The following is a 25,727-nucleotide window of genomic DNA, read 5'->3' on the forward strand; positions in this document are numbered from 1 at the left end:
TCAATCCGACTTGCGAAAGGACTTAGTTCTGTCCAGGTAGAAACGTAGTTGTCTATGAACGTCCAATGAATGTAGGCAGTATTCTCCCTTGTATGAATAATTTGGAAAAAATACAGGGAGCTGAATGGACTGGTTAATAGAGAAGTCGGCAACCACCTTGGGGAGAAAAGATGGATTAGTACGAAGTGATACTCTGTCCTTAAGGAAGATCATGTACAGGCTCTTGATGCATAAGGCTTGTAACTCAGATATCCATCTGACCACCACCAAAAACAAAGATTTCCATGACAGGAATTTTAGATCACATGTCGCAGCCGGCTCAAAGGAGGGTAGAGAGAGAGACTGGAGAACCCAGGAGAGATTCCATGCCTCCTCAGGCTGCCTGATAGGAGGCCTACTATGGAAAATTCCCTTGAGAAAAGTCTTGCAAAGTCAGGTGAAAATAAGAGGGACTCCATCTGAACCATTATGGAAATTGGAATTAGCTGCTAAATGGACATGAATGGTGGAACCTGATGCCCCATTGTCAAACAACTCAGAAAGATAGTGAAGAATAGCAGCTGTAGGGGTTGAAAAAGGATTTAGCATCCGATTAAGTGACCAGATAGCGAATCTTTTCCATTTGTCTCTATAAAGTTTTCTGGTGGATGGTTTATGGGAGGTCAGAATAATATCTCAGACAGATAAGGAGAGGGTTTCCTGCCTGGCAACTAGCGGAAGTGGAGAAGCCAAGCTGACAGCTTGAGAGTGGATAGATTTGGGGGAGTCAGCCCTTGTGGGTAAGATATTAGGTCCTGACAAGTGTCCAGGATCCAAGGAGGTTATAACAGGTGAGGTCGGAGGAAGGAAAATCACACTTGATGAGGCCAGAAAGGGGCAATGGGGATTGCTCTGCATCTCAACCAAATAGCTTTCCTTAAAAATAGAGGTATCAGAGGTGTCGGAGGATAACCACAGAGGAGACCCACAGGCCAATCGTGAATCAGATCATCTCTCCATGACTCCCCATCTAGGGGAAAGAGGGCAAAGTACCTGCTGCATTTTTTGTTTGAGGGGGAAGTGCAAAGATCGCAGCAAGGCTGGCCCTAATGGCTGAAGATTTCTGCCATCACGTTCGGGTTGAGAGACCACTCCTGTGGACGGAGGATGCATCTACTCAGCCTGTCCGCAATCATGTTGGAGCTCCCTGGGATATGAGTTGCGATGAGAAAGTGATTGGAAGCTATCACCCAATGCCAAATTCTCATGGCCTCATGGCATAGGGGGAAGGATTTGGTCCCTCTCCTGTTTGTTTATGTACCAGACGATGGACATATTGTCCGACTGGTTTGCAATTGTTCCCAACGGAAGGAGCAGATCAAGTGCCTGCAACACTAACAGAACATCTCAACTCCAGGACAATGATATGCAAGTTGACCTCTAGGCTGGACCACGTGCCTTGGACTGTCTTTCCCTGGAAGTGGCCCCCCACCCTATCAGGGAAGCGTCCGTGGTCACCGTGGCGTTGGGGAGTCTGGAAGGGGTTACACCAAAGATGTTCATCTGTTCTCATCCACCAGAGATCATCTTGTTTGCAGGAGTTGGTGATGAGGATCTGTGAGCTCAGGGGATGAAGATTGGATACCCACTGGGGAAAAAAGGAGCCATTGTATAGTAGTCTCATATGCAATCTGGCTAGGGGAACAATTGGGATGGCTGCCACCATAGACCCCAGAGCCTGTAGAACTTCCCTAGCAGACACCTTCCTTCGACAAAGTATCACTTGCACTTGTAACCTTAATCTCCGAAGTCTGTGAGGAGGAAGAGAGACTTGGCCTGTTTGAGTGTTGAATACTGCCCCTATAAATTCCAACTGATGGGTGGGATGAAGGCTGGATTTTTCCCCACTGTATGGTGATGCCTAGGAACTCCACTAGTGCTAGAATGTAGTGGAGGGCCCTAACCAGTAGGCGTTTGGTGGGGGGTGGAAAGGAGCCAGTCTAGATACAGAAACACCTGGAATCCCTGAAGTATCAGATGAGCTGTCACCACTGCTAGGCATTTCGTGAACACTCTGGGGGCCGTCAAGAGACCGAATGGCAGGGCTCTGAACTGGTAATGACTGGCTTCCCAGCCGGAGGCGAAGGAGACTCCTGGAGCACTTGTCCATTTTGATGTGGTAATATGCATCCCGGAGGTCTAACGAGCATATCCACACACCATCCCGAAGAAATGGGAGAATGGATTGTATCGTGACCATGCGAAATTTGGTCTGAACTACTGACTTGTTTAGTTGGCTGAGATCCAGAATGGGTCTCCAGTCCCTGGTCGTTTTTGGCAACAAAAAGAGTCTTGAGTAAAACCCGGATCCACACTGATCTGGGGGGACTTGTTGGATGACTCATTTTATACACAGCTTTGCTATTTCTAAAGCTGCCTCTTCCCTTTGAGTGGGTGAAACATCGGGAAGGGTTTTTGGGGGTCTTGGATAAGAGATTAGAGGGATGTAATAACCTCTGGAAATTATTCTCTGCACCCACTGATCATTTGTAATAGAGTGCCAGGCAGCTCGGAGCAGAGAGAAACAAGCCTCAACTGCTTCCAGAGGAAAGCAATCGGGCAACGCTTCAGGAGCGCTGATACAGTCGTCCGGAGAAAGAATCTCTGGAGTCCTGAATTCGGGGACCCCCTCTGCCCCGAAAGGACGTCTTCCATTATTGGAAACCCCTCTGCCTCTGGGGGAGTCCTCACCACGTGTGCCAAGGAAAGGGCCTTGAGATTTTTTGCGCCACATCTTTCTACTCCCCTGGTTCCCGAAAAAGGAGCGCTGAGGCTTGGAAAAATGAAGGCCAATGGCAGACAAGGTTTTTCCATCCTGCTGGCACCTGACCTAATGTGTCCTTCACTTTAGAACTGAACAAATCTAATGGTTCGATAGGGGTATTTTAAAAGGAAGACTTGGAGTCCGCGACATCACAAATCTGCATCCAGACGTGGCATCTCATAACTATGCCTGCACCTGCAGCTCTAGCCACCCCTTTGGTTGTGTGGGACAGCAACCTCATGGACGAGTTGGAAATCGACTCTAGGGTGGCAAGTTGGGAAGCAACTTTATCACGTGCCACATCCAAAACTTGACCCGTAAGGGTTCCAGAGAGTTCAGTGATGAGATCTCTTTGGAATCTCGTAAAATGCGCCAAAAAGTTCAGAGACCAAATAGCAAAGGTCACTGAAGCAAAAACTCGCTTCCCTAATCTGTCCGCCATCCGGGACTCTCCATTGGGTGGGTGGACAGCAGGACTTTCCTCCGCAAGGTCATTTTTCGTGGAAGCCGCCGCCACCACCAAAGCATCAACTCGTAAGCCTCTAGACCAATGGGGCTGATCCTCTAGAGGGGAAAGTCTGATCTCTTGGGAATGGCCTCAACGGTATCAGGGTTATTCCATGTCCACTGCATGATGAGCTTGACTAACTCATCTGCAGGTGGGCCACCCATGAAGTAGAAGACCGAGAGTGGAAGGCCTGCAGGAATCGGGATTCCTCTGAGAAAAGGTTGGAGGGCTTCCAGTCACCCCTCTGCCTCATAATTTCCAGGATGTCTCCAAAGGAGACATCGTCAGGGGGTGACCGTGGGGACCCTTCCCCATCATCGTAGTCCATATCTTTAGTAAAGGACTCCTCTGGAGAGTCCATGTGTTTCCTCTTACACATCCATTTCCAAGGGGGTTCTTCACTGGGAGCATCCGAAGAAGACTCAGACATGGGGTTACCCAGTACAGGGGTTTCCTGAGGCTTGCGCTGTCATTGTCCTGGGGGGGGGGGGTGGCCTGTGACAGCTGCAGCTCAGAAGAAGCGGGGGGAAGGTCTGACATAGGAGGATTGCTTCCCGAAGCAAGCACCCTCTCCATCACACAGAAGGCAGGCCCACCTGAACAGGGATGGGAGCTCAGAACAGAGGAAGACAATCTCGGAACCGGAGTCACACCCCGTTCCACGCGGCCTGCTCCCGGGGATGGAGCCTCAAGCAAAACTGGGGCAGAAGTTACCCTCGGATCCGAAGGAGGAGCTGGCGAAACCACCGGAGCCGTACCTGGAACCGAGGGGTCCACCCCCAAGCATGAGATTGAGGAAGGGTTGGTTCCGAAGGAACCGAAACCCAAAAGGGCCTCAGACAAGGTCACTGTCAGTGCCGAGGAAAGGAGTCCTCCCAAAGATGTCAAAGCTATGGGCCTCAGAACTGAAGGGTCCAAGGGAGGAGAATACGAGGGAGTCGCAGGAGCAATGGACCCAAAACCTGGAGTGGGGTGGGTTCTAGGAAAATTTGTAATCCCCTTGGCTGTCAGCAGCTGGTCAAAGAGGCGCACCACATCCAACTCAGATAGGCTCCTGGTGGACCTTACCGACACACCTGAGGGGGAGTCAGGTCGGTCCAAAAAGGGGCTGAAGGCTTGTCCAGCAAATGGATCCAAGGATGGGGAGTACCAGGTCCGTGGTGAAGTAAAGGTCGGCACTGAGGATTCCAGTTTTGAAACAGGCAAAAGGGGGATTATCGGTGACAAGAGTGGGCTTGGAGTCGAAGCAATAGCCGGAGTGAAAGTCATTACTGGCTCCGAAGAGGTCGTCGGTATCGACTATCTCGGAACAAAGATGGGGGACGTTGGTGCCAAGGTAATGGCAGGCAATATGGTCGGAGCTGAAACCACAGAAGGAACTGTAACCAATGGAGCCGAGAGTGGCGCCGATGAGGAAGTCATGACGATCTCTATAGGGGCCACTGGAGCCGAGCTTGGAGCAGAGGAGGCAATCCTGTGCTCCATGGAAGTCCTATGGGCCTTATGCTTATGAGGCTTTCCCCTATCACCGGCCGGTGAAGAGGGGTCAGAACGAGGACTTTTTTTGTCCACAGATGGAGAGGTTGAGACCTCTGATGCAGAACTAGCCTCAGAAAAAGGAGAAGAAAGCAGGGGGGAATTAGTTTATTCTTTCTTTCATTCAGCGTCCGCTGAATGAAACTGGCACAAATGTCACAGGGAGGTTTCACAGATAAGTGTGGAACCCCCAAACAGTATACACATTCCTCATGTAGATCACTATTTGGGAGTTTACCACTGCAGGAAGAGCAATGCTTAATCCCCGAAGTCCCTTTCTTTTCAGACACACCACAATAAAACAAACCAGAGTAGGAGAGGAAGGAAGGAGACTGAGGAAATACCAACAATGGTTTTCAGAATACCACAAGGGTAAAAGGGGCATTTACCAATGATGGTACAAGAAAAGAGATACCCATGAGTAGAGCTGAATAAGATATCAAGAAATGGAAAGGTTTGAGAGGAAAAAACTCACAAAATACTATAAATTTTGAAAAACGCAATACTTAGCTGGAGAGCTCGGTGAAATGCTGTTATATGGCTGTGTGGCAAATGAGATCTGAAGTAACTGGGAGAAGGGCATGTAGGTAGCAGCTTAGCTCGAGAGTTTTTGGTGCACGCGAGCTTGGTATTAGGCCGACTCGGTTCCGAGCCCCATCAGTGATAAATAGGAAGAAGATTAACAACTTCAGATAATTATTTTCCCATAGTTATGTATAAATTTAAATTCTTTGTCTGCTGAAGGTGAGGCTTAAGATGTCTTTTTCTAAAACTGTCCTGGATTTGCAGTAACAGCGGAGAAATCTACTTTCAGGTTAAAGTCTGGGCTTTTCTTAGAGACATTATCTGCCTTCTGCAGCACTGTATGCTGACAGTCATTGAGACTAGGATGAAGTAATTGAAATACTTTGGAAAGGAGGAGGCAAGGAAGAAGAGCAGCCCACCGTGGTTAGGAAACAATCTTAAAAGTGACAACAGAGATCCTCAGTATCACATCTAACAAACTTGGTTTGCCTCTACAAATGGCAATTTTTTTTTGGGGGGGGGTGATTTGAAAGTAACCATCAGCATGGAATGAAGCACTCCCAGAATGTAAGTCTGCCTGGCTTATGTAAAAACCTTCTTTGTCTAAAGAACATAACACAATTCCCCTCTACGAAAAAGTAAGTGTAGGGAGTTGAATCAAAATTCTGTATCTGCTCATTGTTGTAGTGTGAAGACTGGAAGACTGATGCCTGTTCAGAGAGCTATTTGACTTCTTGGGACATTAAGGAAATCTACTAAGGCTCAAAACTTTGAAACAACAAATCTCAAGTCAATAGCACACAATGTTGCCTTAAAATGAAACCTAAAAAGCATTCTTGCAGGAGGCTAAGCCCCTTGCACCTCACATACCCCCTGCATTTCTGAACACCTAGGATTAGGGGAAATTGGAAAAGCACAGTTGCGTACACTTACCATAAATGTAGATGTTCGAGTGTATTCACTGTTGCAGTCATTACATTTGGGTTATCTGCTTGCAGGTAGCCCTCAGTCGGCCTAATTAACAAAGTCTTGGGTCCTGCGTCGGTTGCTGTCCCTTCTTCCATGACGTCAAGGGTATAAAACATGCAGCCGATGGCATTATATCAGTTTTTCTTGCCCCAGATGTCAGGTGCTCCCCTAATGGGAAGCAATTAAATATAGAAATACAATGATATACCTCCAACAAAAAAGCAAATACACCAAAAAGGCTTTTAAGCATAGTAAAGGAAAGTAGAAGCATAGCCAAAAGAAGTTAGGGGGCTGAAGGGAGGATAAAGTACAGTTTTTTACCTACCATAAATGTAGATGTTCAAGTGTATACCCTGCTGCAGTCATCACACTAGGGTTATCCTGTCATCAGGCGGTCCCGCAGTCGGCCTGAATTCCAAAGTCTTGGTCCGGCGTCGGTTGCTGTCGCTTCTTCCCTGATGTCAGTGCGCCAGGGGTATATAAGAGGCATCCGACGCCATTTTCTTCAGTTTTTCTTGCCCCAGATGTCAGGTGCCCCCCCCAAAAGATGGTCAGTAGATAGTACCAATAATAAAAGCTTAGCACAAACAAAACATCCCTCCAGCTATAAGCAAATACACCACAAAGGTTGTATCAGATTTTAAGGTATTGAAAGGATTTAGTTAGGTCAGAGGAGATGGAGGGAGGGTAACCTGGACTGCAGCAGGGTATACACTCGAACATCTACATTTATGGTAGGTAAAAAACTGTACTATGTTCATCATGTTACCCTGCTGCAGTCATCACACTTGGGTAGAATCCCAAAGCTAAGGATGGGAGGTGGAGTCAAACACGGTTAGAGGAGGCTAGAAGGCCCTGCAAAACTGCAGTGGCGAAGCCAGCTCTAGTCTTAGAGTAAAGTGGTAAGTGATAGTGTTTAGTGAAGGTGTGTACTGAACTCCAAGTTGCAGCTTCCAGAATATCCTTGGTTGGCACCCTCCTGAGGAAGGCTGTAGATGTAGCTGCTGCCCTGGTGGAGTGGGGCCTTATGCTAGCAGGAACTGGTTTTCCATGATGGGTGTAGCAAAAACGTATGCAATGGCCTATCCATTTGGAAATGGTCTGTTTTGAGATAGCCTTTCCTTGTGATGCTGTAGCATAGGATACAAAAAGTTGGTCAGATTTTCTGAAAGCCTTAGTTTTATCCAAGTAGTAACGTAGTTGCCTGTGAATGTCCAAGGAATGCAGGAGTCTTTCTCCTTTGTTCTGTGGATTTGGAAAGAAGGTGGGTAAGTGGATGGTTTGATTTAGAGCCACATTGGATACCACCTTTGGCATAAAGAAGGGGTTAGTTCATAGAGAAACTCTGTCTTGATGAAAAATGAGGAAAGGCTCTACTGCCATTAATGCCTGTAGCTCTGAGACTCTTCTGGCTGAAGTAATTGCTAGCAGCAGGGCAGTCTTTCATGATATAAACTTTAAGTCAGCTGAGAAAGCTGGCTCAAAAGGTGGCAGCATAAGTTTTTCCAGAACAAAATTTAGGTCCCAAGTTGGTGTTGGCGCTCTCCTGGGAGGCCTAATGTTTTCTGCCCCTCTGAGACACTGCCTTAGAAGTGGATGTGAAAATAAGGGAGGATCTGTGTTGTAGTGAGCTGAAATAGCCGAGGCGTGGATTTTAATAGATGAAAACGAAAGTCCTTTGTGTAACATCTCAGTTAAATATTGTAGAATCTGAGGCATGTCTGGCTGAAGGGTATTTTGGCCTTTAGCTTGGTTCCAGGCGCAAAATCTTTTCCATTTGTCTGAGTAGGCTTTCCTGGTGCTGGGCCTCCTGGCCTCCAGAATGACATCCATAACAGCTTGTGAAAGAGGGGCTGGCTGGTTGCTTAGGTGATGCGCCATGCAGCCAAATTTAAGGTTTTGAGCTGGCTGTGTAGAATCTGACTGCCTTGCTGTGTGAGTAGATGAGGAATTTGTGATAAAATCCATGGTGGGCCCTGGGCCATGTTCCTTAGTAGTGGGTACCAGTGCTGGCGTGGCCAGTCCGGGGCAATGAGAATCATTCGAGGTCTCTCCATTCTGACTTTCAGCAGCACCTTTGTGAGAAGGAGCAATGGAGGAAAGGCATATACTGTCAGCATTTTCCAACTGAATGAGAGTGCGTCCACTTTCCAAGCTTGATGGTGAAATGTCCTTGTGCATAATTTTGAAAGCTGATGGTCTTGGGGGTTGGCAAACAGGTCTATGTCTGGGCACCCCCATTTTTGAGCTATCATTGCAAATACTTGTGGATCCAGTTTCCACTCGTGGGGATCCATGATGTTTCTGCTTAGGTCGTCTGCCAATGTGTTCTTTTTTCCCTGGCAGGAATTGAGCTTGTAATTGAACTTGGTAAGCCAGTGCTGTGTTCCACAAGGTCATTGCTTGCTGGCATAGAGCGTAGGAGTGTGCACCCCCTTGTTTGTTTATGTACCACATTACTGTGGTGTTGTCTGTCCTTATTATAAGCTGTCCTGGATGTAAGAGGTCCTTGAAGTCTGTCAGAGCATTCTGTACAGCTAGCATTTCTTTTTGATTGATGTGCAGATTCCTTTGATCTGCAGTCCATATGCCTTGAACGCACCATCCTGCCATGTGTGCCCCCCAGGCATAGTCCGATGCATCTGTTGTCATAGTTTGCCTGGCTGGGGGTAAGGTGAAAGGCTGACCCTTGTTGAGGTGACATGCCTGCGACCACCATAGAAACTCCTGTTGAAGGCAGGGAATGAGAGGTATCATTGTTTCCAAGCTGTGGCTGTGTTGAGTCCATTCGCTTTTCAGGTACAATTGTAATTTCCTCATATGCATTTTTGCAAATGGTATTAGTAGTATGCAAGATGTCATGAAGCCCAAGGCCTGCAGAATTTTTCTTGCAGGGAGTTGGGTCTTTGTTGCCATTATTTTGAAGTATTGAGTTAGTTGTAGCTGTTTGTCTGGCGTCAGATAAGCAATCTGGGCCATTGTATTCAAGCTGGCACCCAGGAATGTCATATTTTGTAAGGGCACTAGTTTTGATTTCTTTTCGTTTACTGTGTACCCTAGGCAACTTAGAAGGTGTTTTACAAAAGTCAGATGTTGTAAGAGAATGTCCTTGCTTTCTGCTTGGATGAGGCAGTCGTCCAGGTATGGGTATATTTGAATTCCTCTTTGTCTGCAGTATGCAATTATTGGTGCCAGGCATTTTGTGAAGACCCTGGGTGCAGTTGATAAGCCAAAGGGCAGTGCAGAGAATTGGTAATGGGTTGAACCTGCAATGAAACGGAGGTATCTTCTGCAATTTTGTCTGATAGGGACATGCAGGTATGCCTCCTTGAGGTCCAACGTTACTAGCCAAGCTTTCTTACCCAACATGGGAAGAAGCTGCTGTAGTGTTAGCATCTTGAATTTTGGTACTTGCAAGAAGGTGTTTAGAATTGAAAGGTCCAGAATGGGTCTCCAAGCACTGTCCTTTCTGGGGACTAGAAAGAGCCTTGAGTAAAATCCTTGGCCTTGCTCCTGTGTAGGTACCAGTTGAATGGCTCCATGTCCATGAGAGCTGTAATTTGTTTTTGTGCCTCTGCCCATTGATTTTGTGGCAAGTTTGGCATTCCTTTTATCCTTGGCAAGGTGTGGAAATGGAATCTGTATCCTTGTGAGATAATGTCTAGGACCCATTTGTCCTTTGTGATGATGCGCCAGTTGTCTATAAAAAAATGCTAATTTTCCTCCCAAGGGAGCTGCCAAGAGATTTTTGCTTGACAGTTTGAGGTTTAAGTCATTGTGTTTGTCTTCTAGTAGTTTGTGACCTGTCTTCTCCTCCCTTCTGTGTTGCAGTGCCCCATTGGCGAGGTTTGTAAGGGATTTGTGCTTGTCCTCTGCCCCTTGGGCGTCTGTATTTACCCCTCTGTGGTCTGTCAGAAGCTGGAAAGGACCAATTTTTTGCTGGCCAATTTCTGCTGAAGCATGGGGGTTGTACCTGTAAGAAATCTTTGACCGTCTGCATAGATTTTGCCTTATCCTCTATTTTCTTTAAAACCTCTTCTGCTTTAACCCCAAATAAGACATCCTGCTGTAAGGGTGCATCTAGTAACTTTGCTTTAACATGATCAGGCAGAGTTTGCTCCTTTAACCAAGCATGCCTACATATAACAGACCCAGTAACAGCTGCTCTACAGGCAGCTTCCAAGGAATCAAATCCACATTGTAAAGTATGTTTGCCCACCTGTTCAGCTGCATGCAACAGATCCTGCATTTCTTTGAATTCAGACTGTTGAGGGTGCGTGCTCATCTTTTGTTTTATTTGAGACATTAGGAATTGCTGGTATTTCAGCATGTGAAATTGACAATTTAGTGCTCTCATAGCTAGAGTAGCTGAGGTGTAAACCTTCTTCCCCCACCTATCTAGGAGTCCCTTTCAGAGGGTACAGGATTTTTAGCCATAGAAGTCTTAGCCCCTTCGGGGCCCTGGAAGATTGTCTCTGGGTCAGCAACATGGCTTTTGTAAAGGAATTTTTGAAAGTCAGGCACTCTATAATATCTATCTGGTTTGGCTGGAGCAGGAGGCAGAGAATCTGGATTTAGACTAGATTCTAAGTAAACATCATCCACAATGTCTAAAACTGGAGGGATAGCAAGTGGTCTGTGCTGGGGGAGTAAAATAAACTCTTGGAGCCTTTTCTTTGAGTCGGAGTAGTCCTGACCTTCCCAGTGGAAATGTTCCCTCATGGTATGTAAGGTTTCCCCAAAGGAATAGTCTTCAGGGGGAGAAGCTGAGGGAATGGAATCTTCAGCATCAGAATCTTCATAAGGGGAAAAGGAGTAATCCTGTTCCTCAGAGGAGCCTGAGGAAATAGACACTTGATCAGAGGAGGCATAATCCTCCTCTTGTCTAGGCCTTGTCTTGGGGGGTTGGGAAAGTACAGTTTTGTACCTACTATAAATGTAGATGTCCGATAGGTATGCATCTGCAGTCATCACATATGGGTTGTCCTGCCTCAGGCAGCCCTTCGGTCGGCCGGATTCCAAAGTCTGGGTCTGGCCTCGGCTGATGTCGCACTTTCCCCGACGTCAGAGCGTCTGGGGTATAAAAGCATCAGCCGACGCCATCTTCCTTGCCCCAGATGCCAGGTGCCCTCTAGGAAGGCTAAATTTGGATAAATGCAATAAAATTCCAAACATTTGCAAAAATATATATATACATGTATATACAAACAAATACACCATAATAGATCCCCCCAGCTAGCTAAAAGAGGGGCAAGCACCCTAGGAATACCACAGAGGGGTAGGAGGGAGGGTAAACCTGACTGCAGATGCATACCTATCGGACATCTACATTTACGGTAGGTACAAAACTGTACTATGTCCTTCAAGGATGCATCTGCAGTCATCACATATTGGTAGAATACCATAGCCAAACTGGGGGTGGAGGTACTAGGTGAAGGATGGTGTAGTTAAGATACCCTGCAGGAGTGCCGTAGCAAAACCTGCTCTGGATCTGGAGTATAAAGGCAAATTGTAATGCTTGGCAAATGTATGCACGGAGCTCCATGTAGCAGCTTCTAAAATGTCTTTGGTAGCCACCCCTCTAAGGAAGGCTGTGGTGGTGGCTGTGGCTCTCGTGGAATGAGGTCTAATGTTAGCTGGCACAGTCTTTCCATGAAAGGAGTAACAAAAACGAATGCAATTTCCTATCCATTTTGAAATTGTCTGTTTGGAAATTGCATTTCCTTGTACCCCAGCAGCATATGCTACAAACAACTGGTCAGTCTTTCTGTAACTTTTAGTTCTGTCCAAGTAGTAGCGTAGTTGCCTGTGTATGTCCAGGGTGTGCAGAAGTCTCTCCCCTTTATTTTGAGGCTCTGGGAAGAATGTAGGCAAATGAATAGCTTGGTTCAAAGATACCCTGGATACCACCTTTGGCATGAATGTAGGATTGGTCCTCAAAGAAACTCTGTCCTGATGAAAGATAAGGAATGGCTGCACCGCCATTAAAGCTTGTAGCTCAGATACTCTTCTTGCTGAGGTTATGGCCAGAAGGAAGGCAATTTTCCAAGACAAAAACTGTACATCTCCTGATGCTGCTGGTTCAAAGGGAGGTAGCGTTAGTTTTTCCAACACGAAATTCAGGTCCCAAGTAGGTAGAGGTGGTTTCCTTGGAGGATTAATGTTTTTGATTCCCCTTAGAAACTGTCTTAGTAGAGGGTGAGAGAAGACAGGTGGATTTAGATTGTATTCTGCTGAGATTGCTGAGGCATGTATCTTGATGGAAGAGTAAGACAGGCCACTGTGGGACAATTCTGCCAAATATTCCAGTATATATGCCATATTTATCACAGTCACATCTAGGCCCTTTGCTGTGTTCCAGGTGTGAAATCTTTTCCATTTTGCTGTATATGCCTTCCTTGTGGAAGGTCGGCGAGCTTCCATAATAATATCCTTCACTCTCTGGGATAGGTTATCCTGAGGAGGAGTCATGGTATTCTCCAGGCAGTTAGCTGTAAGGTTTTCAGGTTGGAGTGTAGAGTCCTGAAATTGTGCTGCGTCAGAAGGAGTGGCCATAGGGGGAGAGGCCATGGCTTTGTCTGTGACAAGCTCTTTAGCAGTGGGTACCAGTGCTGTCTTGGCCAGTTTGGGGCTATCAGGATTACTCTGGGTTGTTCTATCCTGATCTTCATTAAGACCTTGCTCATTAGTGGAAGAGGTGGGAAAGCATACACTGTTAGAGCTTTCCAGCTGAAAGAGAGAGTGTCCACCTTCCATGCTTGTGGGTGGTATGTCCTTGAGCAGAATTTCTTCAGTTGATGATTTAGGGGGGGAAGCGAACAGATCTATTTCCGGCCTTCCCCATGATTGTGTGATTTGTAAGAAGACGTCTGGGTGTAGCATCCATTCGTGTGCATCCATGGTAGTTCTGCTTAATCTGTCTGCCAGTGTACTGTCTTTCCCTGGCATGAATTGGGACTGTAGCTGTATGTTGAGTTTCAATGCCAGTTCCCATAGGTTCATTGTCAATCTGCAAAGAGGGTAGGAATGGGTGCCTCCTTGCTTGTTTATGTACCACATAACTGTGGTGTTGTCTGTCCTTATGAGCAGAAGGCCTGGCTGAAGGAAAGGTTTGAAGGCCTCGATTGCGTGTATCACTGCCAGCAATTCCTTTTGGTTTATGTGCATGTGCAGCTCTCTTTGTGTCCATAGCCCTTGTCTACATCTGTCCTCCATGTGCGCTCCCCAACCTTGGTCTGAAGCGTCCGTGGTGATGGTTTGGTTGGCTCTTGGCTTGCTGAAGGGCAGCCTGCTGTTCGACCGGCAGGCTTGAGCCCACCACAGGAATTCCTTTTGAAGGCAAGGAATGAGTGGGATCAGAGCTTCTAAGCTGTGACTGTGCTGAGTCCATAAACTTCTTAGGTACCATTGTAATTTCCTCATATGAAGCCTTACTTGTGGAATCAGAAGAATGCAAGATGCCATGTAACCCAGGGCCTGCTGCAGGATTTTCCTTGCAGTCATCTGAGTTTGTCTTGTGAGATTCTGAAAGTAAACTGGTAGCTGTTCTTGTTTTTCTTCTGTGAGAAAAGCCATCTGGGTGGTTGTGTCTAGATCCGCACCCAGAAAAGTTATTCTTTGGGATGGAACCAGTCTTGATTTGTGGATGTTGACTGTATATCCCAAGGCCTGTAACAGGTGGATGGCATAGTCCAAGTCCTTTAACAAAGTTTGCTTGCTGTCCGCTTGTATTAGGCAGTCGTCCAGATAAGGGTAGATTTGAATCCCCTGAAGTCTGCACTGTGCAATTACTGATGCCAGGCATTTCGTGAATACTCTGGGTGCAGTAGATAAGCCAAAGGGCAATGCTGAGAATTGATAATGCTCTGATCCTGCAAGAAATCTGAAGTGTCTTCTGCAGCTTTGTCGAATAGGGACATGCAGGTATGCCTCCTTGAGGTCTAGAGTCACCAGCCAAGACCCCTTGCCCAGCATGGGAAGGAGTTGCTGTAGAGTCAGCATTTTGAATTTTGGCACAATGAGGTACGTGTTCAGTGCGGACAAGTCGAGAATAGGCCTCCATTGATTTTCTTTTCTTGGAACAAGGAATAATCTTGAGTAAAATCCCTGGCCTTGTTCTGAAAGAGGTACCTTTTCTATGGCTTTCATTTGCATTAAGTTGGTAATCTGCTTCAAAGCCTCTGCCCTCTGATTTGGTGGCAGGTTTGGCATGCCTTTTCTTTTTGGCAATGAGTGGAAATGGAACCTGTATCCTTTGTCTATTATTTGCAGTGTCCATGTGTCCCCTGTAATGCTGTGCCAATTTTTTGAGAATAAAGAAAGCTTTCCACCCAAAGGTGCTTCTAATTGAGCCCTGGTCGGTGGAGTCAAACTAAAGTCATTGAGTTTGTCCTGGTGTAGCAGTTGTAGTTCCTGCACCACCTCTCTGGTTGGGAGGCTGCCACTGACGGCCTCTGTAGGAGCCTCTAGCTTGCCCTCTACCTCTGGCACGTCTATTTCTGCCTCTTTGAGATCTGTCTGAGTCCGGAAAGGACCAATTCTTAGTAGGCCAATTTCTGCTGAATCTCGGTGGTTGGACTTGCAGAAAGTCTTTAACTGTTTGCACAGATTTTGCTTTTTCTTCAAATTTCTTTAAAACCTCTTGAGCCGTGGAACCAAATAATTTTTGCTTTTCCATAGGAGCATCCAAAAGCTTAGCTTTAACATGGTCTGGCAGAGATTGTTCCTTCAGCCAGGCATGCCTACGTTATAACTGCACCTGTCATAGCAGATCTACATGAAGCTTCCAATGCATCATAACCACACTGCAAGAAATGGTTACTAACCTGCTGGGAGTTATGCACCAGATCCTGAAGGGATTTACAATCAAGGGGTTCAGAAGAGGACAGTTTCTTATGCAATTCATCTAGTAAATACTCTTGATACTGTATCATATGGAATTGACAGTTTAATGCCCTCATGGAAAGAGTTGCAGAAGTATACACTTTCTTACCCCATCTCTCTAATGCTCTGGACTCCCTTTCAGAGGGTAGAGGATTTTTAGCAGTGGCAGCTGCAACCCCTTTAGGGCCCTGGGAAATAGTTTCTGGATCAGCAGAGTGGGCCTTGTACAGGTGAAAATGTGAATCCGGAACCCTGTAGTACCTATCAGGTTTGGCAGGAGCCGGAGGGAGAGAGTCAGGGGCAGTACAAGCATCTGAATAGACATCATCAATTACATTCAAAACAGGAGGTATAGCTAAGGGCCTGTGCTGAGGTAAATGTAAAAAGGTCCTTAATCTCTTTCTAGAATCAGAGAATTCCTGACCCTGCCATTGAAAATGTTCTCTCATAGTGTGTAATGTTTCTCCAAATGAAAACTCTTCTGGAGGGGAGGCAGAGGGAATAGATTCTTCAGCATCAGAATCCTCGTAGGCCGAATAAGCCTCCACCTGGTGGTCTGACAGAGCAGAGCCATCCGTGGACTCATCTGAGGACTGCGGATCAGAAGGCTCAACCCTGGGCCTTTTGTCCGGAGGTGGTTGAGAGCCCCTGCCCGGATGTGGTTGGGAGCCTCTAAGTAATGAAATCAGATCCTCTGCTAGGGTAAGAATCTGAGAGCTAGAAGACGGTCTCTGAGAGGAAACTTTGGGAGGCAAATCCTTAGAAAGTTTAGCAGCCTTAGCCCTAGAGAAAGCCTTAATGGACATGGAAGCAGGGGGTCTGGCTGCACCACGTGCAGGAGTGGACTTATCTACAGTAATGGTGTCGGAAGGTTCCTGGACACCGGTTTCAGTAGGTAATTCAATGACCGACTCGGCCGAGGTAGTCGGTTGTGTGGTTTCGGTAGTAGGAAGAGCCAAGGACTCAGTTTCAGCTGAGACCGAGACACTCGCGGTAGGCCTGACCGAGGTTTCAGCCGAAACCGCGGCCCGCGTGTGTCGGTCCTTGTCCTTCCGTTTTTTGACTAAATGCGAAGTCGGAGTCTCCGACGGCATTTTATAAGCAAAACTAGTCCCAAAAAACTCCTCTGCAAACTCCGACCGACGTCTAAGAGTTCGTCGGTTGAAGGAAGCACAGGCTGAACAGGCTGAGACGTCGTGGTCTGGGCCTAGGCAGGGGAGGCAGTAAGAGTGGAAATCCTTATGAGGTATTTGTTTCCCACAGGTTAAACAATTATTAACTTTATCTGACATCGGCTGAGGCAAGAAAGAGTCCCCAATGGGGTACTTAGCTTTTTCGAAGTCTTCGGTATCTGAATCACAGGAGCTGACCGACCGGCACTTGCGACCTGCTTCTGCTTCGGGCACCACACGGCAAGAAAGACTGAGGAAGATGGCGTCGGCTGATGCTTTTATACCCCAGACGCTCTGACGTCGGGGAAAGTGCGACATCAGCCGAGGCCAGACCCAGACTTTGGAATCCGGCCGACCGAAGGGCTGCCTGAGGCAGGACAACCCATATGTGATGACTGCAGATGCATCCTTGAAGGACATCTCCTGATTAAAGAAATCAAATCTTCAGCCATTTTAAGCATCTGTTTCTTAGGCATGGGGCCTTGAGCTGGAGACTGATGTGCAGTCTTTTTTGGTTTTAGAGGATTCTTAGGCTTAGCATAAGATTTTATGGTGAGAGTAGTCGGTCTGAAGACACCTTCGGTAAGCGAAGGTGTTTCCGCAGCACCGGCTTCTCCTTCTGCAATGTTGTCGGTAGGGCCTAAAGAAAATGGCTGCGTTGGCCTAGAACTCTCTGCTTGAGAATCTGAAGTGGTCTGGGGTTCCAATTCTGCGGTCGGCAGGCGCTGTGTAGGTGCCTCACTGAAAACCGGAGAACCGGCGACCAGCCCAGCCGAAGCCTCAGTGTCTGGCTTGGATCTAGGCTGCCTGTCTTTATCTTTGCGTTTTTTATGCATGCTGGTAGTCGGTTGTTCCCACGGCATAGTGTAATTAAATTTCCTACCGAAGTAGTGCCGTGCGAAATCAAAGCGTCACTTTATAGTTCGCTTATTGAACCTAGCACAAAACTGACAACCAGTGACGTCGTGGTCTGGGCCTAGGCAAGGTATACAATAAGAATGAAAGTCCTTATGAGGTATTTGCTTCCCACAAGAAATGCAATTGTTAACTTTTTCTGACATCGGACTGAGGCAAGAAAAGGTTCCCCAATGGGGTACTTAGCTTTGAAGACTTCGGACTGAAATTCGATTCGAAAATCTCAGGTGTTGGCCGACTGGCACTTGCGAACTGCATCTGCTTCAGGCACCGTGCGGCAAGAAAGACTGAAGAAAATGGCGTTGGATGCCTCTTATATACCCCTGGCGCACTGACGTCAGGGAAGAAGCGACAGCAACCGACGCCAGACCAAGACTTTGGAATTCAGGCTGACTGCGGGACTGCCTGACGACAGGATAACCCAAGTGTGATGACTGCAGCAGGGTAACATGATGAACATCCAGGACTGCAACAGTGAATACACTCAAACATCTTCATTTATGGTAAGTGTACACAACTGTACTATGTTCTTCAAGTTTCACTGTTTAAGTCATTACATTTGGGTAGATTCCCAAAGCTATGGTTGGGAGGAGGAATTTAGACAGCATTAGGACCAGCTATAAGGCCCTGGAAGACTGCAGTGGCAAAGCCAGCTCTGGATTTAGAGAAAATTGGCAAATGATAATGCTTGGTGATAGTATGTACAGAACTCCAGGTATCAGCATCTAGGATGTCGCTGGTAGGGACGCCTCTGAGAAAGGCTGTAGAGGTAGATGCAGCCCTGGTGGAGTGAGGTCTGATCCCCTGGGGGATAGGTTTTCCATGGTGCTTATAGCAGAAATAAATGCAATGGCCTATCCATTTAGAAATGGTTTGCTTTGAAATAGCCTTCCCCTCTGCCCCTGCAGCAAATGCCACCAGCAGTTGTTCAGATTTCCTTTGAGGTTTAGTCCTGTCCAAGTAGAATCTAAGTTGTCTGTGCACATCTAAGGAATGCAGTATCTGTTCCCCTTTGTTCTGTGGATTGGGAAAGAAGGTTGGCAAATGAATGGACTGATTAGGAGCCACACTGGAAACCACCTTGAGCATGAAGGATGGATTGATTCTGAGGGACACCCTGTCAGCATGAAAAATGATGAAAGGCTCCACTGCCATAAGGGCCTGTAATTCAGATACCCTTCTAGTTGAAGTGATTGCTAAAAGGAAAGCTGTTTTCCAAGAAAAAAAATTTTAGGTCTGCAGTAGCAGCTGGCTCAAAAGGAGGTCGAGTGAGTTTCTCCAAAACAAAGTTAAGGTCCTAGGCTGGGGTTGGAGCTCTCCTGGGTGGTCTCAAATTTTTGGCCCTTCTGAGGAACTGCTTGAGCAGTGGATGAGAGAAGAGGTTCTGTGTTATAATGAGCTGAAACGGCTGAGGCGTGGATTTTAATGGAGGAAAAAGACAGGCCCTTGTGAAGCATCTCAGTTAAGTATTGCAAAATCTGAGGTAAATTGGGCTGTGCTGTGCTCATCCCTTGAGACTGGTTCCAGGCACAGAATCCTTTCTATTTTTCAGCATAAGATTTTCTTGTACTAGGCCTCCTTGCCTCTAAAATGATATCCATCACAGGTTTACTGAGGGATGGTAAAGGAGGGATTATGTAATTAGCCAGGCTGCAAGGATCAGTGTAAGAAGCTGAGGGTGCAGAATCTGGGTCTCCTGCTGAGACAGCAGGGAAGGAGTCTGAGGCAGGTGCCATGGGGATAACAGTGACACACTGCGCAGGAGGGGGTACCAGTGTTGGCGTGGTCAGTCTGGAGCAATCAAAATCATCCTTGGTTTGTCTGGTTTGATTTTTAGTAGTTCTTTGGGGAGCAGAGGCAGAAGGGGGGGGGGCACAGACTGATAGGTTTTTCCAGCTGAAGGACAGAGCATCCACTTTCCAGGCCTGTTTGTGGGGAGTCCTTGTGCAAAATTTGTCATATTGGTAGTTCTGGGGAGAGGCAAACAGGTCTATATCTGGGCTCCCCCCATTTGTTTGTCAACATGTTGAAAATCCTTGGTTCCAATTTCCACTCATGTGGGTCCATGAGGTTTCTGCTTAGTCCATCTGCCAGTGTATTTCATTTTCCTGGCAGGACTTGAGCTTGTAGGTGCACTTGGTAGCTCAAGGCTGTGTTCCACAATGTCATGGCTAGTCTGCAGAGGGGTAAGAATGTGTACCCCCCTGCTTGTTTATGTACCACATAACAGTGGTGTTGTCCGTCTTTACCATTAGTTGTCCTGGAAGAATGTGGTCCTTGAATGCTGTCAGAACATTCTGTACAGCTAACATTTCTTTTTGACTGATATGCAGATGCATTTGACTTGGTTTCCATTTGCCCTGAATGCACTTCCCTGCCAGGTGAGCCCCCCATGCATAGTCTGATGCATCTGTTGTTTGGGTTTGGGCAGCAGGGGGTGGTGTGAAAGGTAGTCCCTTGTTTTGGTGGCAGGCCTCTGCCCACCAAAGAACTCTTCGTGTAGACAAGGTATGATAGGAATCATTGCTTCTAGATCCTGAGAATGTTGACACCATAGGCTTTTTAGATACCACTGTTGTTTCCTCATATGCAGTCTTGCATATGGAATTAGAAGAATGCAGGAGGCCATGAACCCCAAGGCTTGCAGTATTTGTCTTGCAGATAGCAGGGTTTTTGTGGCTAATTGTTTGAAGTAGGTTGTCAAATGAATTTGTTTCTCTGGCATGAGGTAAGCCATCTGGGAAGTTGTATTCAAGCTTTCTCCCAGGAACATAATTTGTTGCCAGGGTACCAGATGTGATTTCTTTTCGTTTACTGTGTGCCCCAGACAAGTTAGAACCCATTGAACAAAGGACAGATGATCCAAAAGTATGTCCTGGCTTTCTGCCTGAATTAGACAATCGTCCAAGTATGGGTATATTTCTTTGCCAGCAAAATGCAAGGACTGGAACTAGGTTCACAAAGGGCAGTGCAGAGAACTGATAGTGCGTGTAGCCTGCTTTGAAGCGTAGGTATCTTCTGCAAGATTCCCTGATTGGGATGTGCAGGTATGCTTCTTTTAAATCTAGTGTTGCCAACCAGGCATCTTTGCCTAGCATAGGAAGTAAATGGTGAAGAGTCAGCATCTTGGAATTTTGAAATCTCCAAAAAGGTGTTTAGAGTAGACAGGTCCAGGATAGGATGCCATGAATGGTCTTTTCTGGGTACCAGGAAAAGTCTCGAGTAGAAACCTTGTCCCTTCTCCACTTCTGGTACCAGTTGAATAGCCCCCATGCTTAAGAGAGAAAGTACTTGTTTTTGGGCCTCTGCCCACTGATTTGGGGTAGGTCCAGCCACCCACTTGGTGTTGGCAACATGTGGAAGTGAAATCTGTATCCCTGGGACACTATATTTAAAACCCATTTGTCATGGGTAATGAGTTCCCAATTCTTTGCAAGAAGAGCAATCTTTTCCCCCAAAGGGGCAGTCAGCTGATAAGTGCTTGGAAAATTTAAAAGTAAGTCATTGAGACAGTTTACCATAGGGGGGAGTCTTATTACTCCCAGATTTGGAAGTGGAGGCCCCCCACTGCTTAGTCCTGTGTGTCCCCTGGGACTGAAACCTGGGGTTTTTGCTGTGTCTGGGTTTGGCTTGAGAAGACCTGGAAGGGGCTGGAAATGACCAATTCTTAGAAAGCCAGTGCCTACTAAATCTAGGAGGCTGAACTTGTGAGAAATCTTTAAAAGTCTGCATAGATTTACCTTTATCTTCCATCTTTTTAAAAACTTCCTCAGCCTTGTCGCCAAACAGGCGGTCCTGATTTAAGGGAGCATCCAACAATTTAGCTTTAACATGATCAGGCAAATATAGCTCCTTAAGCCAAGCATGCCTTCTGAGCACAGACCCAGTAACAGCAGCCCTGCAAGAGGCCTCTAATGAATCAAAACCACACTGCAAAGTACGTTTTCCAACTTGTTCATCAGAATGCATTAAATCCTGTAATTCTTTATTTTCCACACAGTCAGGAAACAACATCATTTTCTGTTTAAGCAGTCCAATAACATGTTGCTGATACTTTAACATATGAAAATGGCAGTTTAAAGCCCTAATGGCCAAGGTTGCAGAAGTGTAAACCTTCTTACTCCATCTATCCAGCACTGTGGAGTCTCTATCAGAAAGGATAAGATTTTAACAGTAGAAGCCTCAATGCCCTTGGGCCCCTGTGAAATAGTCTCTGGATCTGCAATAGGATTTTTAAAAAGAAACTTGTGGGACTCAGAGACCCTGTAGTACTGTCAGGTTTTCTGGGAGCAGGAGGCAAGGAATCAGGGGCCAAACTAGATTCCGAAAAAGCATCATCAACAATGTCTAGTACAGGAGGAATAGCTAAATGCCTATGCTGAGGTATGAGAAGGAAACCCCTAAGCCTCTTTTTTGAATCAGAAAAATCCTGGCTTTCCCAGTGGAAATGCTCCCTTAGAGTATGTAATGTTTCCCCAAAAGAAAAATCCTCAGGAGGGGAAGCAGAGGGAATGGAGTCCTCTGCATCAGAATCTTCATAAGTAGATAAGGGCAAATCCAGATCATCAGAAGAATCAGAAAAAACAGAATCCTGATCAGAAGATTCATAATCAACTTCAGTCCTAGGCCTCCTGGGGGGGGGGGGTGGCTACCCCTGATTAGAGTTATTAGATCTTCAGCCATTCTTATCATTTGTTTTTTAGGCATAGAGACCTAAGCATTTGGTCTGGACGTCGTTTTTTTAGGCATGGATCGAGATTTAGGCCTAAGTAAAGGAGGCGTCAGTTTAATATGCAAGTCCATAGGCCTGAGTACACCCTCAGAAGCTGGTGCCTGCACAGCGGCTCCGGACCCATCCAAGGTAGACACATCCGCAGGTTCCATAGTTGAAGCATCTCGCGGCATACCGGACTCCGAATGGGTCTCAGCAGAGGCCTGAGAATCAGAAGTAGCGGGTATCAGGGGCTGCGAAAGTGCCTCACTGAGAACCGGCAAACTGGCGACTGGCTTAGGAGAAGCATCGTCAGCAGTTTTGGACCTCGACGGCCTGTCTCTGTCTTTATCTTTGCGTTTTTTCGGAATCCCGGTAGTCAGATGGCTAACCGACGACATTTCTGGATAATTAAACCAAGAACTGAAATATTTAGAAGCGAAAATATACCAATGACGGATAGTGCTCTGATTAAATAAAGCACAAAACCGACAGCAAGGTACGTCTTGGTCAGGGCCTAGGCAAGGAATACAATACGAATGCAAATCTTTATGAGGTATTTGCTTTCCAGAAGTAATGCAATTATTAACTTTTACTGACATTGGTAAGGAGCAAGAAAAAGTTTCCCCAATGGGGTACTTGGCTTTAGTTGAAGACTTCAGTTCTGTAACTCGAAAACAAAAATTTAAGGAGTCGGCCGACCGACACTTGCGAACTGCTTCTGCTTCGGGCACCGCACGGCAAGAAAGACTGATGTAATGGCGTCGGCTGCATGTTTTATACCCCTGACATCATGGAAGAAGGGACAGCAACCGACGCAGGACCCAAGACTTTGTTAATCAGGCTGACTGAGGGCTACCTGCAAGCAGATAACCCAAATGTAATGACTGCAACAGTGAAACATGAAGAACATCTTCCTTAACACAACAGTTGTATGGCCTTACTGATTACTTTGATTCTCCTTCAGCAAAAAAATGGGAATTGCTAAAAACTGTTTGACTATTCACATCTCATCCAATCCCCCTGCAATCAAACCCAAGTATTCCGCACCAGATGAACCAGTATAAAATGTTCCTGGTAAATTTGCAACTTATGTTAGTGTGGTACCATCATAAGTAATCTGTGTTGGTTTGTGCAGGAGAAATACTGCTAAAAATTACCAGAATTCACCATGCCTCTCACACTAGTAAGCCCTTAATAAGGATGACTGCCTAAATGACTTCCAGACTTTCACAGCTTGTCAAATAATTGTGACTTGACTCTTTGTGAACAAGGGTGATTTAAAACACGCTCCTTTACACCCATAAAGTTAATTATCTAATTCCCGTTCACATTCAGTTATGGTCTTAGAACACTATATTTATCTTTGTTACTACTACCAATATCGGGAGGGTGCAATAAAATGCCCCCATTAATTGACCGCAAAGGTCACTGGTCACAAATTACTCTCGAAGTGCTACATCACAGGAAGTGATGCTGTTATAACATCTTGAACAGGTTTCTGTTAAAAATATGGAACGAAAGTTACAACCTTAGTAATTTTATCCTTTCCTGATACTGTTCACTTTACAGTTAAACATTAGTAAAACAAAAAAATTCCTACTGTTAAAGTCAGTCTCATGGCATCTCAAAGCATATATAACAGATTAGGTACACAGAGATTATGCAGAACTGGAAGAAAGTCTCCACACTCAACAAGACTTAAGTACAAAGCTTGTAAGACTCAAGTACATTAATTTGGTTGAAGAATGGAGGCAGCTAAACCTCATTTAGCAAATGAATCCAAAATTGCACAGAGGCACATAATGATTAAACACATATGAAGTAAGTACTCTATCACAAAGACACCTCTAAAGATGTAGTGCAATAAGAACTGACAGCACTGCCTCCCCCAGCAGCCGTAGAACTTTAATGCATTAAAATATCCTTATTTAAAGATAGCCAATGTTTTTTTTATTTTTTATTAAGGCTAAAGGTTAGTTTACCGAGTCAAAATAAGGACAGACAGCAATATCTGCAAGTTGGACCACAGGCTGTAACATGCACATTCAGCACTGGTTTTCTTAACTTTAGAATAGGTAACGCCTGTAGATGCAGACATCACTTTGGATCAACTGCTCTACATGGAGGGGAAAACTTCCTAACTTGGTGTAAGCTTTGAATACTTCCCAAACAAGACCAGTAGAAACAACAACAAAAAAAAACAGCCAGCTGGAATACAGCAGACCGCAAGGAGTTCCAAGTGAACGATAACCAAAATAAACCAAAGCTTTAGAGTAAAACACATTTAATTTACTTTCATCTGACACCTGACTTAATCAGAAACGATACAAGTAAAAACAGGGAATACCTCTTTTATATATATATATATATATATATATATATATATATATATATATATATATATACAGGTCCCCTTCAGTAGATCGAACTTTTAAATGTTCAAAGACGATGTGGCCGAGACCATAACTTTGAACATTTAAAAGTCCGAACGGGCTGAACGGAGATCCATGTACAGTGTGGAACGGGAAGATTTCCCATTTCTGCAATGTAGTGCAATGTTGGAGTTGGTATTTTTAAGCAAGGGGGTGTGGGGGAGCGCAAGGAGGCATAGACCCCTGCTACAGCAGTTTAATTTTGTTTTTTCTTTTTTTACTTCAGTGTTCAACTATTACAAGTTCGAACATATGGTCTCGGCCATATTTGGTTCAAACTTGTAATAAGTTCGATCTACGGAAGTAGATCCATATATATATATATAAAGCACACACACCTTAATAATTAATACCAATTAACTAAACAATGAAAAATCAAGTTTATAAAACTAATTATTGTTAGCAAGAGGCACTATATTAAAGTTTAAAAAAAAAATCACCTTGTACATAAATACTAAGTACAAATTTTCAGCCTTCTATCTCTCAAAAAACATTTAATATTAATAGTACCATTCAGACCAGGAAAAGTGTCCACTGCCAGTTTCAACTGCTGTAACATTTCTCTTTTCCAATTTGTTCCTGTAATTACCTCCTCGTAAATCTTATGGCACCTGTTCTACAACTGTAAACACAAATTTCTTACAGTTTACAGTCACAACTGACTTTGTGTCTATATAATGCAATATTATTATCCTTCACTTTAATAGACTATAAATGTTCCTTTACTCTTTTTAAACTTCTATCAGTCATGCTTATATAAAAACCTTCACATTCAGAACATAGTACAATGTAAATTAAACCCTCAGTTTTGCAATTCTAAGTTCCAGAAATAGGTATAGTCTTCTCAAGAAACTTTAAATCAACAAAAGATCCTTCCAATACAAACCTATATATCCAAAAAACACATCTATACATACATTTATTTTTGTTGAACAAAACCCTAGCCAGGGTTGCCAAAACAGAGTCATTTGGTAAATTTTTTTCAAGATTATACAAATTTCAGGGCAATACCAACCACTTTAAGTCACCACTGCCTTCAATAATTTTTCAATTATTTCTAATAACTGAACAAATATCATTATTGTCCACTGTCATATCAAGGCAACATGTGACCATAAAAGTACAGCCTTCTCCACATCTACTATTTTTATTCAAAGATTTGAGAAGAACCGATCATTTCTTTTATGTCTAATTTCATTGGCTGAAGTAAGTAATAACTGTTCTTCATGTCCCCTCTCTAAAAACATTTGAATAATAAACTCTAACTCGG

The 25,727-nt window shown here is 45.2% G+C and overlaps 1 protein-coding gene across 2 annotated transcripts in view; it reads right to left on the reverse strand.

Moving 5' to 3' along the window:
• TRAPPC6B (trafficking protein particle complex subunit 6B) overlaps positions 1-25,727 on the reverse strand; it is a 627,408-nt gene that overhangs the window by 20,873 nt on the left and 580,808 nt on the right. The window lies entirely within an intron of this gene.

This window comes from Protopterus annectens, chromosome 6.part0, assembly GCF_019279795.1.
Source record: "Protopterus annectens isolate FY-2018-M chromosome 6.part0, PAN1.0, whole genome shotgun sequence".
Classification (NCBI taxonomy): Eukaryota; Metazoa; Chordata; order Ceratodontiformes; family Protopteridae; genus Protopterus; species Protopterus annectens.